The sequence below is a fragment of the Ixodes scapularis genome, unplaced genomic scaffold, assembly GCF_016920785.2.
Source record: "Ixodes scapularis isolate PalLabHiFi unplaced genomic scaffold, ASM1692078v2 PGA_scaffold8__174_contigs__length_109621045, whole genome shotgun sequence".
Taxonomy (NCBI): domain Eukaryota; kingdom Metazoa; phylum Arthropoda; class Arachnida; order Ixodida; family Ixodidae; genus Ixodes; species Ixodes scapularis.
This window is the reverse complement of record NW_024609883.1, coordinates 10,030,136-10,046,367: the sequence shown is the minus strand read 5'-3', so window position 1 is coordinate 10,046,367 and position 16,232 is coordinate 10,030,136. Positions and strand designations below refer to the sequence as shown.

The window sequence follows — 16,232 nt, the reverse complement described above, 5'->3', positions numbered from 1 at the left end:
GATTAACCTTGGCACCAACAAGCAGAACTTTCCTTCTTTTTTCCGCTGTGTGCCTGTGCACGAGTCGATAGTTTTGTTGATGTCCAACTTGCCCCAGGAACCTTATAGGTCACATCAGTTCAATGAATGTTTCGCTGACTTTACAACGTGTAAACACTTTCAGCCCTCTGATGATGTTATACAAGTCATCTTATATCAAGATGAATTTGAATTGGCAAATCTCTTGGGGTCTGCAAAACGAAACTTTAAGTTATTGGGTGTGTATTTGACGCTCGGTAATTTGCCGCAACACTGTAGGGCTCGTACCGAGAGTATGCAGCTTGTGTTGCTTGCTCTTCAAAAAAATGTAAGAGTTTAGATTGAAGAAAATTTTTCAACCATTGATTGACGATCTGTGCTACCTAGGTCGTGTGGGTCTGGAGATCAAAGGGAAGCCTTACAGAGTGCAGCTGTGCTTCATTGTTGGGGATAATTTAGGGAGCCATGCGGTCGGTGGGTTCACGCAAAATTTTAGCACGTCTGCATATTTTTGCAGATTTTGCCTAGTTACTCGTTCACAATTTCATGAAGACCCAACCCTGACAGGTGAAAGGAGGTCTGTGGAAAACTATGAAACTTGCATTACACATGACGACGAAGAATGTACGTGGCATGTATGGTGTTGTGAGCGACTCACCTTTTAACATGCTAAGCAGCTTTCACGTATGTCAAGCTGGCTTGCCGCCATGTATTGGTCATGATATGTTTGAAGGAGCATTTCAGTATGATCTGCCCTTGTTCATTAGGTACTTTGCGCGCAGAGGGTGGTTTTCTTATGACTACTTAAACATAAAGATTATGACTCTGAAGTACAGTGCACGGGACCTGAGAAACAGGCCATGTAAGGTGAGTAGCAAGGGTGATAAGTTTGCAGGCCACGCCATGCAGAACTGGACGTTACTGCGGCTGCTGCCGCAGTATGTAGGGGATAAAGTGATTGATGCAAGCGACTCTGTGTGGCAGTTAAGTCTTGAGTTAATGGAAGTAATTGACTTGCTAATGGCACCCAAAATAACGTACGCACAGGTTGCTTACCTCAAGGTCTTAATCCAGACGTACCTCCACAACCGTAAAGCGCTTTCTCCTGATGTCAAACTGAGGCCGAAGCATCGTTATATGTTGCACTATGGTGAGCTCATCCAAGCGTTTGGCCCATTGTCTCACGTATGGACACTCAGATTCGAAAGCAAACACCAGTACTTCAAAAATTGCATTCGTTTGACAAAAAGTTTTAAAAATGTAACCAAAACACTAAGCGAAAGGCACCAATTCTTTCAGGCGTTTTTGACTTCCCGCGGTCTGTTTCCGCCAGATGTCGAGCTTCATGGTGCGAAAGCTCACGAACAGCCAGATGAAGTGTCTGAACTTTCTCATGCCTTTGGAGGTGCAGAATCAGCAAGAAATCTGACATTTTCCAAAAAGGCTGTCGTAAAGAGAACAACTTATGTAACTGGTGACTATGTGCTCATTTCAGGCAATGGCTTTGACATAATCTTTGGAGTTGTGACTAGGATTACATCCAATCCATCGGGAGAGATAGCATTTCTGCTTCGATGTGTCCCAGCTACACTCTTGCCGGCTATGTGCTTGTATAGCCTTCAGGATCCAACTGGAGACGTAGTTCTTGTCAATCAAGAAAAGCTTCTTGATTCCACATCTTACCGGCCATATTCACTTGGCCACAGTAAAGTTATAAGACTTCATTTTGCGTTTCCAGAAAGTTTCTGAATGTTCCTTTGTTATTGCTTGGTCTAATAGAAACAAGAAGGGACCGCTCCCTTTTTTTATAAGTTCTGCAGAAGTGGACCTTGATTCAGTCGGGTGCTTTATTGTACTCCCAAGCCGAAAGTGATGCTTTTACCTTGAGTCGTTAATGCTTTGTGAGGTGACAGTAGTACGTAGTTTTCTGCCAATTCATTCACTTTTCTTATCCCTTCCCCCTTCAACGTCTGGGTTAGGATCCAGTTGAGGGGCTTTTTAATGTCTTGATCCATGTGATGTATTCCTTTCATGCCCTTAACAAATAGTAGTTCTGAGCACCTTGCACAGGGATACCGCATCGTGAACAAAGTGCCTTTGAGATGAAAGAACTAAATTGTCGGGCTGTACTTGCCACACTCATAATGTGCATTTCTAGTCACTGATGGAAAAAGAAGCTCGGGGTCCCTCTTTTGGATTCATGCACTCGTTGGCTTTCCTCATGCATTGGCCATGCATGCACGCTCAGAGCTTGCTAGATTTCCAGAACCGGCTTGCTAGAACAGCGTCTCAGCTGAGACTGGGTGAAAGGAAGCACTGCAAAGGCTGGGGCATGCGAGCGTCTCAAGACATGATTTGAGTCCCGCTTGGCAGTGCTTTCTTTCACACAGTCTCAGCCGAGACAGTTTCTAGCAAGCCGGCCCAGGTATAATTTAACGTAGGAAGCTTACACTGGAGGTGGCACCATTCAAGGATCTTGACATTCTTATTCTGTCCATGACTACTTAAAGGGATCCAACTGTCGAATCTCTGGTGGCCAAGTTGAGAACTCAACACATTGGTGCAACAAGGACAATAATTATTTGTTAATATCTGATACAGCGCTCGACAATGAAAAGATAATGAAAAGAATCCTATTCACGGGCCTTGTGTTCGGTAAACACAGCTCCGTGGATAATAAGCTGGAAAAAGCGCTTCTTTACGTAAGATACTGGGCAATCGCCCCATCAAAATTTAGAGATAATCGCAGAAAAATGTGGGATGGGCGCTTGTCTGGTTATCAATTTTACATATCGATGTACGGTGCATATTTTCTCAGATCTTAGAAATTTGGGAATGGGCGCTTGGTGTGGAATGGGCGGATGCGCGGTATTCTACGATAGTTAGATCTTCACGCCAATAGCATACCAAAGCAAAGAACTGAAGATCCTTTTAATCACAATTACTAATAGAAACTTAAAATTCTCATTAAAATGCTTAGTAGTAAGAGTTAAAATAGATCATCTAAGTTACAGCAGCGTGCATAGCATCAAAACCTGTGCCTAAAACAAACTCTGAAAGATGCCCAATCTTGTTCTCATTCCACATTAATTTTGGTGGCAGGTTGTTAATCTACACGTTATGGTCAGTCATCTGGTGCTCAATCAAATGGAGCCTAGACAAGCATCCTTTGGGCCACACACTGCAGTAGATGTGGTCAAAGTTTCCGATAGTGGCACTGTGGAAATAATAATTGAACATAAATATTACGGTTTTCTCTTCCCAGGTACAATGCCGCTCGTTAAAATATGGAGTGCAGACCTCTCTGTGAGAAAAGTTGGAAACGTGAAAACGATGAGCGACGTCATAACAATTGCTAAAGAAAAAGACATGCACTTCAGAGAAGTCTAAGGTAAGACAGTGCTATTCTTATTATTCCATTCAGTTGCTTTCATAAGAATATTTGTTTTGACAGGTGTTTCTGCAATATTGGACTGAACTTGAGGATTAGGCATTCGGTGAACTGCTTTTGGAACTGCCGTTTGAACAAAGAGTATTCATTGTGGCAGAAAAACCACCATGCAAAGCACTCGACGAAACACAACCAGGTATCTCTTTTTTGTGCATGATGTTCCAGATTAAATTTTACTAATCCAAGCATGCCATAAAATATTAAGCAAGCACCCACAAGCTGGGCATAACCACACAAACATGGGGTTTGGTACTTCTAAGGTCTAGCATCAGAAAAGCAGTAGTGGCAGATGGTAGGCCAAGTGCAAGTCAGCTGGTTAAGTATTTCAAATTAATGTTTTGTCACTGGAAAAGGAACTGAAGAGATGTTGCAACCCACATCAGAAAAGCTTATGAAACTTGTGGTCAATTATGATGTACTATCGGGGAAAAATGAAATGCGAACTGAGGAGTGCTAGGCTCGCGGTACAAGCTGCGCCACCTGGAAGTGAGCCTAGGGACGAGGGTGCGTGGCCTACTCTGATGTGTTTACACCCTTCGCTCGGCGCTCTCCAAGCTTCGGCAGTGTACTGAAAACTATCACCGCTATATTTGCTCGCTCGGCGCGTGCAACACGATGAAGCTTAGTGCTACTAGCAGCTGAAGGGCGTGCTCCTGCTACTAGAGGCGAGCTTCCTCGCGCCGCATGCGCCGAGCGGGCAAAGATAGCGGTGATAGCTTTCAGCACACTAAGAGGCGCACTGCCGAAGGTTAGGGAGCGCCGAGCGAAGGGTGTAAGCACCTCCGAGTAGGCCTCGCACCCTCGCCCCTAGGCTCACTTTCAGGCGGAGCAGCCTGTATCGCAAGCCATACGGTACAGGCTCTTCTGTTTGCATTTCATTTTTCCCCGATAGTACATACCGTATCTACTCGATTCTAAGCATGCTCTTTTTTTCCACACCCGCGATGTTCAAAGAGGGGGGCTGGGGGGGGGGGGTGCTTAGATTCGGAACATGCCCCGAAAATATGAGATTTGCACAAGAAATGTTCTAAAGGAAATAAATAAAGTAAAGACTGGAGAGTAGCCCGCCTGCCATCAATTTGTACCACGGTCGACTAGTCGCCCTCGCGACTAGTCTTTTGAGGATGCTGTAGGGCGCAAGTTTCCGACCGTTGGCTGTGATGCATAGCCAACCCTTTGCTTCTGATAGCCAGTCGTACGCACTTTTACTTCTCGGGCGCCTACTTTGTTCACGGTGCACGTCCTTGGCATGTCGATGTACACAGGGGTCTCATCGGCATGGCCGATCTGCCCAAGTCCGAAGCGAGATTCGCGACGCAGCTTCATCACATAACGTTGGAAGTTCACAAGCTTGTCCTCGATGTCCAGCGGTAGCTTCCGGCAAATAGTGGTGAGGCGTCTCAAAGAGAAACCGTTCCTCTTAATCATCCGCTCCACACAGCCTCGGCTTGCGCGGAACGCCGCACTCCGAACTGTTCAGCATCGCCGTGATTTCCGTTGTCTTCCGCGTAAGAAATAACCATTCTCTTGAACTTCATCGTGTATGGAGTTCTCTTCGCACTCGTGACGGACGACTTCCGCAAACCACGGGCACACAGTGAACGGAATACGATCGCGAAGCGAACGCGGACGAATAGGCTTAACAGACTAAACAACCGACTGCAACAAGTGCAAGGAGACCGAACAGACAGAACATCTTTGATAGAGGGTACGGCAACGCACCCTCTTTCGCAACTTGCACGGATGCGAAAGTGGCAAATGGCGGTATGTGCCGCCATCTATTAACTGACGTTGAAACCAAGCGCCAGCAGGCGTTCGCGACTCCGGCGCTCGGCGATACCGGCGTCTCCACTCTCAAATTTCTTGTCGGGAGGGGGTGCTTACATTCGCATGCAAACTTTTTTCAGGTGTTTATGTTTGGAAGTAACGGGGGGGGGGGGGGGGGGGTACTTAGAATCGGAGGGTGCTTAGAATCGCGAAAATACGGTATGTAAAAAAAACAGTCAGTCTGCTTTCAATCAATTTCGAATTTTAAAATTATGCTCTGAACTGTAAGGTTGTTAGAAGTCAGCACCTCATTAAAAATAGAAATGTAGCTGTAGCTCTAAACCTACTACTTAGAAAGGCAGTGTTAGAAAAAAAAATTACCATAAAATCTTGTAAGGATGCCCACCCAAAATGAAGAGGTAAATTGGGAAAAACATAGGGTGGGCTATCTTTAAGCATGCGACAGCAAATATTTATAAAAAAAATGCGATAAGACACTGGGCTGTCCACTACATACCATGTAAAATGGAAACTGGTACTGCGGATTGCAGACACGGCAAATTTGCGTTTTATAATGCGATAAACACGCGGTACTTTGCTGCGACATCCTGTGTCAGGGTAAAAGGGTTTGCGGATGCAGCAGATTTTCTTTACAGAGTTTGCATGTTTCTAACACACTCCCGATTCTAATGCGCAGGCAGATTTAGCTTTCAGATATTCAAAAAATAAATTGTGGCCGATTCTACTGCACAGGTGAAATAATGAAGATTGAACACATACAAATTTTATGAAACGAACGCCAACACAAAAATAAATGCTGTGCACTAGTTGCCGTCCTTTAGGAAGGGTAATCTTCCAAACAACTTTGTGAGCTCGTTGGGTTGCGAGGTCACGTAGTGCTGTCCGTTGTTATCTTTTCCGCCAGCGTGATGGCCTTTTGTTTAAATAAAGCCTCCCAATTGATTTTTGTTTCTTTCCAATCATAAAACGGCGGACTTGAGTCCGTAGACGCCAGAGAGTGTGCGCGATACGAATACCAAAATGGCGAATGTAAATAAACTTTTCCGATGGTGATGGGGCTAGTCACCTTATACCAATTATTGCGTTTTTCTCGAGTTCCTTTAGGTGTCGATTGTAATGCGCATGTAGTTTTGGGCACCAATTCTGGGGAAAAGAAGTGTACTTTAGAATCGTGCAAACACAGTATGCGGTGCGAAGGTCACGCGGGAACCTGCCGCAAACTCGTATTATTGAAACCGATGCCGCAAATTGCAGATGCAGCAAATTTTCATTTCACGGTGCAACGGTTTCATGGTGCAAACATTTGGGACACCTCGTGTGTCGCGGGAACCGATATTGCTTGCAAAGATTGCGGACCAAAAATGCTGGAACCCACTACGAACGCGCTTGTTACGGGAACAAATACGGCGGATTGCGGGTGCAGGAGACTCGCATTGTACGCTACAATAAACGAGCGGAATCAAGTTCCATGTCACATGAACCAATACCACACGTGCAGATCACAAACAAAAACGCTTGAACCCGCTAGAAACTCCCTTGTCAGACGCACCGGTACCGCAGATCACGCAGTTAATGTGATTCCCTTCGGACATCAACTGATGTACGACAGAAATAGGGGATGGGCGATATTTCGGAATTTTAAGACATTTGGTCCTAAAAAACAGGATGGGCGATCTCATGGGGGACGGCGCCCTTACGGGATTTTACGGTAGGCCTTACAGTAACACAATTTCAAACTGTTTCTTTCCTCCGCCTCTTGAGATAAAGGGAACAAAACCATCGGATTGTGATTGGTATGGTATGACTTGATGCAGGCACATCTGGCGTGCAGCAAAGGGGGCTCTCAGCTGAACGACCGCCTGAACTGGAGACAACCAGTTTTAGTTTACAACTGGAACTTCTCCCATGCAGCGCACAGAATGCATTAGTAGCGGGCAAAGCACTAATTACCAGGGACCGACTGGAGCTTGTCAGGATTGTCGTAAACAACTTAATGCAAAAGTCATCACGGCCCCCGAGAGACTGCATCAGGCGTGTGGCCGAAGAACTTGTAAAGACGTTTCCGACGTCACTGGAGGATCGAAGGATTAACGGACAGATGATGGGCACTGGGTATGGTTCGCTTCTCCGTCAATTGGAAAACCGGATTGAAAACCAAAACCGGGAAAAACGGTTGTCAGCTCCTGAAGCACAGGAATCTCACCCACAGAGAAAAAGTTCTAAATCCTCTTATGGCTGCTTAAATTGGCTACCCAGGTCATCGGGTGGGGGGGGGGGGGACATTCATGACGCAAATGAAAACAAGGAATGGATGAAGAGAGAAGCCTTGAAGGCAACGAAGGATCTTGACCTGTCCCGGGCAATGGAACTTTCAACAGCTACAAATGGTGATCAAAGAGCGTACATCAACAGCGTGAATCCCATACACACTGCGAGAAAAGTGAAGGAGTGACCTCTCCTTTTTCATAAACCCCTGTTTTATGCACATGTGAAGACCCCTGCTGGGAAAGAACATTGAGGTAAGCAACTTGCCTTCTAATGTTTTTACTGGTGCATCTTCAAAAGCAGCTATTCAGTAGCAAATAGCACAGAAATTCCCAATATCAGATAGTTTACTCCCAGCAGCTAGGCTACAAATTGGTGGTGCTCAGTTAATTATACAAAGTTCAAAATGAACAGCACTCTCCATTGAAGGACAGGTGCAGCTCTTTAGTCTGTAACAATTTTTTCGTTAACATGTGAATGTGACAGGAAATGTAAACTCTTCCAGAAATTTGGTACAATGCATCCAAAGCGTGACAAAAAAGGCATGAACAAAAACTTCCTCTTTGTTCCAGTTTTTTTTTTTTTCATTTTCATATTCCTAATAAAAGTGAATGGAATATGCTCATTTGGGGTGACAACTTGGTCTTGGATACAATTTGTTGTCTCTATACCCTGTTCTAGGAAAGTGGAAAGTCATTAATGACATGTTTGTGCTAACTAATTTGCACAGCATATTTACTACCGTAGTAAGGGCGCCCAACCAAAATGAAGAGATAAATAGTGAAAAACATGAGTGGGCTATCTTTGGGAATGAGACAGAAAAATCTTCTAAAAAAATTACGATGAACACAAAGGGCACCGCTACAAACCACTTGACATGGGAACCGATACTGCAGATCACGGACATAGTAAATTCGCGTTTCAGAATGCGGCAAACATGCGGGAATCCACTGCGAAGTCCTGTGTTCATGCCATGGTATAAACTTGCATGCCATATGAACCAATATCACGCGGGCAGATAATAACCGCGGGAACTCACTAAGAACTCGCACGGGAACAAATATTCCACATACAGATCGCTGACAAGGACGCGGAACCCGCTGCGAACCTGCTTGTCACATGCACTGGTACCGCAAATCGCGCAGTTGGTGCGATTCCCGTCGACGGGAATTGGGGCATGGGTGATGTTTTGGAATTTTCATGCTGCGAATATTTCGCCAGACAATCGGGATGAGCGATCTCTCAGGGGAAGGCACCTTTACAGGATTTTACGGTAGCTGGGTTCCAGTGCCAAGTTAGAAGGGAGCTTCCAATGGCTGAGTCCCTCCCCACCTGCTAACCAACTTGTGCTGGTTGGTTAGCAGGTAAGGTTTGGGGGGGGGGGGGGGGGGGGGGGGGGGCTTGTGGGTTACCCTTTCTTTACCAAATGAATTGGACCAAAATATGCATGAAATCACTCTTCATGCCCCGTTCCTTACCGGCTGTCACCACCCCCCCTCCCTCCATAAAAGAATACTCTATAACCACTGTCATCTAACCAGAGCATATTTGTTTTGCCATTCCATGATGCCATTACTAAAGTGGATATCATACTACTCAAGAATTTGTCGAGTACAGGTACCACAGATATGCAAATGCCATATTGTAATTTATGACTGCTTGACTTTTTCTCTTTTAACAATGATGCTGTTGACATGCCCATAAGTGTTCCACCGAAAAAAAAAGTATTCAGATAGAAAACAATATTGTAGAGATGGATGCTCTTTGTTTTTCATGAGACCTGGTTCTACAATACAATTTTGGTAGAATCTAAGATTAGATCAAGTAAGGGAAAACAAACTGTAAACAATGTTTTCTTAAATTTATGTGCTATTTTTTTCAAAGAAACTTTTCCTGAAGGACTGAAATGATGCACTGCATTATTAGCCAGGCACTTTGCAAAGAGCTCGAATAGGGAGATTTTGTTTTGGACTGTCCAAGCCGGAGAGGCAGAGAAGCGTGGTGAGGCCATGGCAAAAGAAAAAGTGCTGCTGCCACAATTGCCATGCTATTTCAAAGAAAAGACCGAGACCCTGGTGCAGGTACTTGAGGTACGTGTTGCCAGTATACAGTTGTTTAATGAATTCTAGATTCAAGTTTCTATCCTAATCTGAAATGAAAGAAGAAAGGTGCTATGGCAGAAAAGAAGATAAAGTGAATTCGCAAGCTATGGTTATCCTACGTTACTTTATGGTGTGAGAATGAATGTTTGCTTCCAGTTGTTTGGATTGTTTTTCTTCACAAGTCTTGATTGCAATTTTCAGGAAGGAAATAGCATTAAAGACCTGCTGCCCTCCCTACCATGCACCCCCCAAGTGTTTGCTGTCGGTGAGCTACCTGATAGCCTTGTGCTTTCTACCTTTTTAAACGAAATTAACTGTTCTTGTAGGTGCAGAAGTGAAAATTAGGCTACAACCATGTTTGCCACCTTTTTAAATATTTATTCCCTTAGACCGAAAGTTTGTCTTTAGTTTGATTCACATCCACCGTACAATTGCGGCATGTCTTAAAGGGATACTTCAACGAAATTTGAAATATTCCCGTCGTGTTCAAAAATAGGTTGAATATGATCCACGATACCCGTAAATGACAATCGTACGTTTGTATTTTGATCCTGGTGGCTGTATTTTTCGTTATAAACGGCCCACTCTGGCAAGCGCTCAGAAAAGGCCCAGCTTAGAGCACGTGACATCCAACGCAATCGTGACGTAGGTCGTCTCAAGACAAGCAAAGCTACGGCGAGGCTGACGTCGAGAGGATGGCCTAGTTGTTCCAGTCACCGAAGCGGCTGCTTTTGTACGAATTTTGAGTGACGGGTTAATCTTCTATAATCTTCTAGGGGGACAATAGCGACCTCTGCGACACACAAAAGGGATTCTCGGGAGGAGGGGAGTTCCTCCTTCCACACTTCTCTCGTCGTGGCCGGAGACGAGACAACCTCCGTCACTAGCTGTCAAGGTTCCTAGACGAGCATCAAAAACGAGGCGTTAGCGACATCCACCAGGTGCTCTTTGCTAATCGTTTAATTCGTTTTAAAATTTCTTTTCAAGACTTTTTTAACAAAATATTGGTATGTCCCATGTGATACTACTCTTTTGAACACATATAGACCAAAAAATGAGCGCCGAAATTTCGTTGTAGTATCCCTTTAAGGAAGTGTGGTAGCCAGTAATTTCTATTGTGGGTTGTTGGGGGGGGGGGGAGCTTGGGTTACTTCGCTGACTGAGTTGGTAGGCATTAGATTGAGAGAAAGAGGAAGGTAGATGACATACATCTGTCAATTTTTACTATGAAAGCCTTTTAATACGTGACTAATGAAAAAATTAGAACAAAATCAGAACATGAAAGAATGTGCTGTCTCGTCTTTCTCTTTTTGTGGAAGCTGCTAATGCACCTTAAGATGAATAACACACGATATCATTATGCAGTTTCCTTCTTTCTTTGAGAACGTCTGATTGGATACGAGAAACAGAAATAGTTTCATGATGTGCAGGACACATGTTGAGTGAGTGGAGACTCCGCAGCCCACTTATGACAGATTCACACGATGGACTAGTATGTGCATGGATTGATTACGTCACAAGGCATCTGGAAATCGTCTGTCTCCCAGGCGCATCCACACGGAGGAGACGACAGCGAAAACGGACTTAATCTATTCGCGACCCCATAGTTTCGCGAAACACTAAAATCACACTGCGGCTCTGTTTCCCTAGCGTGGAGGCGACGTTTGTTGCTATGTTCACGACGCTATCATGAAAACGAATTGTTGTGTGCCACCGTTACGCATCGAGCGAGACAGACCGTCTTCACAGACTTAGCGTGAAGTACCACTAGCTTCACTAACCCAATGCATAACACAACTATGGTCCTGCTCAAGGAGGTTTCGGCAGAGTGATGAATCGCTGGGATCGTGGAGGGGTGTTTGGAGATGCCTTTACAAACCGCACGGCTGAGCACAGCATTTCAGCACACCACAGCACTAAGAAAGTTGTTGCTGGATGAAAAACTGGATAGACGTGCAGGAAAGATTGCGGTGTGCTAGATGAGTTCCGACAGAAACCTCTTGGCACCGACCCGGAGGAGTGCCAAAACCTGCAGCATGTCGGCTGGGCAAACTTCGCGCAGCTTCTGTCACACGTGGGGCCAAGACTGGGGCAACAAAACGGAAGTGGGGAATAGACAAAACACAATGGTGCGCCATCTTTGGCTCATTCGAAAACAAAAAAAAAAAGATTGTTTTGCTGTTCCTAGACTACCGTACATGCTTTTCAACTTTCAAGTCAATCACCTGCCAAAAGTCTGCACATGAAAAGGCACTCGCCTATTTCAGTATGCGCGTCCACGGACAAGGTGCGGATCGCAGGAATTGCCGACGTGATGTTCATGTGATAACTGGTCCACAGACGAAAACCGCAATTCAGTCCATCGTGTGAATCTGTCGCTATTTGACAATTAACCTAATATGAATAATTGATCCTGATTAAGGGAGATCAGGTTGTGTTCTCTGAAACAAAGTAATGAAAGGAAGTTTTTATAAATAATGCGTGCTACGTTGACAATGAAATGGCTCGAAGCTTGGCACAATAGAGAATTTCCGTAGATCACACATTGCGAATCACAGACGCATGCTCACTCCATGCTCCAAGTCATGACAAGCTTCTGCTTGCATTGCCTTGCCCCTGTGTACGATCTACGAAAAGTCGTTAATGAACAAGAGATACTGCTTTCAAGAATAGTATGGGGTGAAAGGAAAAGTGCCTTCGTGAATGATGTATACTCCGGTTTAGCCAGCCGACGTCAAACTTTCTGCGGCATGAACCGGCCTCTAACAGAAATACTTTAAGGGATGGTAAACCAATATTTGGTTTTCAAAAAAAAAAATGCAGGAGATGTAGTCGGGAGGCTACAATCCCTTCAACACCACTCATAAGGCGATATCTCGAATGGACGGCCATATTTCTGGAAAAAGTGGTCGAGATTGAACCAGGTCGACGAGGCGTGTGGCGTGAAGATATCTCGTTTCCTCCTTGCTTCGCTTCGCTCCCTCAAGGCGGCGAGGCGAAGAAGACGCGAGGCCGTTCCCTCTTCTTCTCGGAGAAACAATACGAAAACATATCTCTCAAATGCGCCTCCTTTTTTTGAAAAATACGGTCATCCGTCCGAGATATTGCGGTATGAGCGATGTTTTGGTGTTTGCAGCATTCCGTTGCGCGCTTTTGCCGCGTGTTTTGTGGAATCCAGATTTCGGTTCAGCATCCCTTTAAGATATACACTTCTAAACCGTGATGATGTGCCAAGAGATGAAATAAGTGAAATGTACAACTGAATTGTTTGTGCAGGAAGCATTTTCACACGGAGCTGCTTGGTTGTCGTGGAGCAACAAATTTTGTTCGGTAAACCAGTTGACTTCTACGAGGCGGCATGCCTTCTTTTTTGCGCCTATTACGTCCTCAATATGGTCTATCCGAAAGATCTAGAGGCAACGCTGGAGTTTATCCAGAGGCAAGTAAATTGAGCTTTAGTTCTTAATTCCAGATTCACTACACACTTCTAAATTTCTATGGTGTGACCAGTCTTTAAGATAGCATTCTTCACTTATTGCAGCTATTTTTTGGAGCTTGAGTTCTCAAACTGGGTTCGTGAGAGCCCAGGTGTTTGTAAACACACCTTTTGTGGGTTTCTAGAGATGCCGAATGTCCTTGATCGTTTTTTTTTTCCTAGTTTGAGCAGTATCTGAGCAGATCCCAGCCCTCCACTGACGCAAAACTAGGTGAAACACTACTTGGTATTTGCTTTATTGTTTATGAGGTCTAGGCTTCTTGCTACTTTATAGTGTGTATACTATGAAGGCCTCGTCAGCTCCTCTTTAAGGTGGTGTTCCTTGAATTAGAAGTGTTTGAGAACCCTTGTTCTGGAGTACAGTGACATCTCATTAATATGGACCACGTTAATATAGATACCTCGCTATATGGACGTTGTTTTGGGGGTTGAAGTAGGTGAATACAAGCATTTTTTTGTCTCATCATTATAGACAACCCACATTATGAACGACTTTTGGGGGATATAGAGGTGTCTATATTAACGAGATTGCTGGATATGGGGGGAACAAATTATATGGCACAACACATTATAATCTCCGGTGACAGTAGGCGGTTCTAGTTATTAAACCTTGACCTGTTTCTGCAACTCTATTTTATGTCGTGGTTGATTACTTCTCAGGCAGGTGTGCGGCATCAATCCTCCAAAAGGCAGCAAGGGCGACGGCTACAGACGTGGTCTGGTGCATTCAAAAATTTTGAGACTTCTCAATGACGTAAAATGAACCTTCAGCAGGGTATGCCAACTTTAACGTTTTTTGATTAACAAACCATCTTTTTGCTTCAAATGTCGTAGAACCTCTTTGATTCAAACTCTGTTGGACCACAAATTGTCTTTCGGGTAAATTTTACCATAAAAGCAGACAACAGATAAAAATGAAATGTGAAGACTTTCTTGCATCCACTTATAGTGTTTACTTGGAAACCAGGCATGATTACACAGTCTGCCTCACTGTGGCTGTAAACACCACAGCGTCACTGCCGCCGCAGTGGCGCTGTAAACTCCACTGTGGTGGCGGCGGGCATCGGCTACGCCAGCGCTGCAGTGCACAAAACTTGGTTGAACTGATTGCGAAGATAATCCTTGGTCCACCGATCAAGTTCGTTGAACTGATATATTCAATATTTTAAAATTCGTTTTTTGTTTAACTGAAACATCTTTGCATAAAATGTGTGGGAAAACTGCCACAGATTTTTTTTAAAGTTCGTAATTCTGAAATATTTGTTAAAGCGACGTTCACTCAAGTGAGAGTTTACTGTATTGTGCTGTCACCATTCACAGCCATGTTCTCGAGAAAGTCTGTGCCAATTTCACTGCTTAACTGAGCAGAAATGTTCAGAGGGAAACGAATTCAGTTCTAACAAGTTGTATTGTTTGTCTATTCCAGCCACATAAAAAATGTGCATAGTGGTAGACATTTTTTTTTCCTGGAGCAACACTTCAGTTTTGGAGGCAATAAGTAATTGCAAGGTCTCAGGTGAGCACCTGTTCTTTTTCTCTTTAATATTTTTACTTCAAAGAAAGTTTTTCCCTCACTGAATTAATTGAGCACTAGTCTGGAGCAGTGCCAATTTCACTGCTCGATTGAGCATACATTTTCAGAGGGAAAAGAATTCAGTTCTAACTAGCGGTATTGTTTGTCTATTCCAGCCACAAAGAAAGTGTGCATGCGGTAGACTTTTTTTATTGAAGTACCACTAAAATCTGTCGGCAATAAGGTATTCTGCTTCCACAGATGCGTCTCATTAGAGCCCCGTTCTTTTTTTTTTTCTTTCTTTAATATTTTTACATCAGACAGGTTTCCCCTCACTGATTTAATTGACCACTAGTGTGGGAAATGGCCCTTAGCAGCCTTGAACTGTAAAAATTTATAATTATTTTTCCATCGTTTTGCTCCATATGTAGTGAAACTTCGTTCATTCAAACTCTGTTGGACCACAAAAAATCCTATCAGGTAAAAATATATCTGAAGAGTGAAGAAGTGATAGAAATGAAGTGTGAATACCTTCTTGCATCCACTTAAAATGTTTACTTGGAAACCAGGCATGATTACACAAAGTCTGCCTCAATGTGGCGTGACTTGTATAGTTTATGGCACCCAAAGTCATCTATTCTCGAGGAGACAAATATTCAGCGAAGTCGCGGGTGTTTGGGCAAAACATCTCTGACAGCAGGAGCTCAGGTGCCTTGTCATTGCTGTCATTCTTAGCCTTCTCAGCTAAAGCTCTGAGCTTTAGCTGCGATGCCTTTGGAATTTTGCTATATCACCCTGAAATCTTGCTTTTGAGACTACTGCGCTGTTACCATTTACACCCATGTTCTAGAGAAGCTCTGTGCCAATTTCACTGCTTGACTGAACAGAAATCTTCACACGAAAAGGAATTCAGTTCTAACAAGTTGTATTGTTTGTCTATTCCAGCCATATAAAAAATGTGCATACTCGTAGACATTTTTTTTTTCCTGAGGTAACACTCGGTTTTGGAGGCAATAAGTAATTGCAAGGTCTCAGGTGAGCACCTCTTCTTTTTTCCTTTAATATTTTCACTTGAAAAACAGCTTTTCTCACTGAATTAATTGAGCACTAGTCTGGAGCAGTGCCAATTTCACTGCTCGATTGAGCATAAATTTTCAGAGGGAAAAGAATTCAGTTCTAACTAGCGGTATCTTTGTCTATTCCAGCCACAAAGAAAGTGTGCATACGATAGACATTTTTATTTTTTTATTGAAGTACCTCTAAAGTCCTGTGGGCAATAAGGTATTCTGCTTCCACAGATGCATCTCAGGCGAGCCCCTGTTCTTTTTTTTTTCTTTAATATTTTTACTTTAAAGACATGTTTCCCCTTACTGATTTAATCGAGCACTAGTGTGGAAAATTGCGCTTAGCAGCCTTGAACTGTAAAAATTAAAAATTATTTTTTCATAGTTTTGCTTCGTTCATTCAAACTCTGTTAGGCCATTATATCTGAAGAGTGAAGAAGTGATAAAAATGAAGTGTGAACACCTTCTTGCATCCACTTTAAAAGTTTACCTGGAAACCAGGCACGATTAGACAAAGTCTGCCTCAATGTGGCGT

The 16,232-nt window shown here is 43.8% G+C and overlaps 1 pseudogene; it reads left to right on the top strand.

Moving 5' to 3' along the window:
- Nucleotides 1–1,038: 1,038 nt before the first annotated feature.
- Nucleotides 1,039–15,939, top strand: LOC115329943 (annotated as a pseudogene).
- Nucleotides 15,940–16,232: the final 293 nt, after the last annotated feature.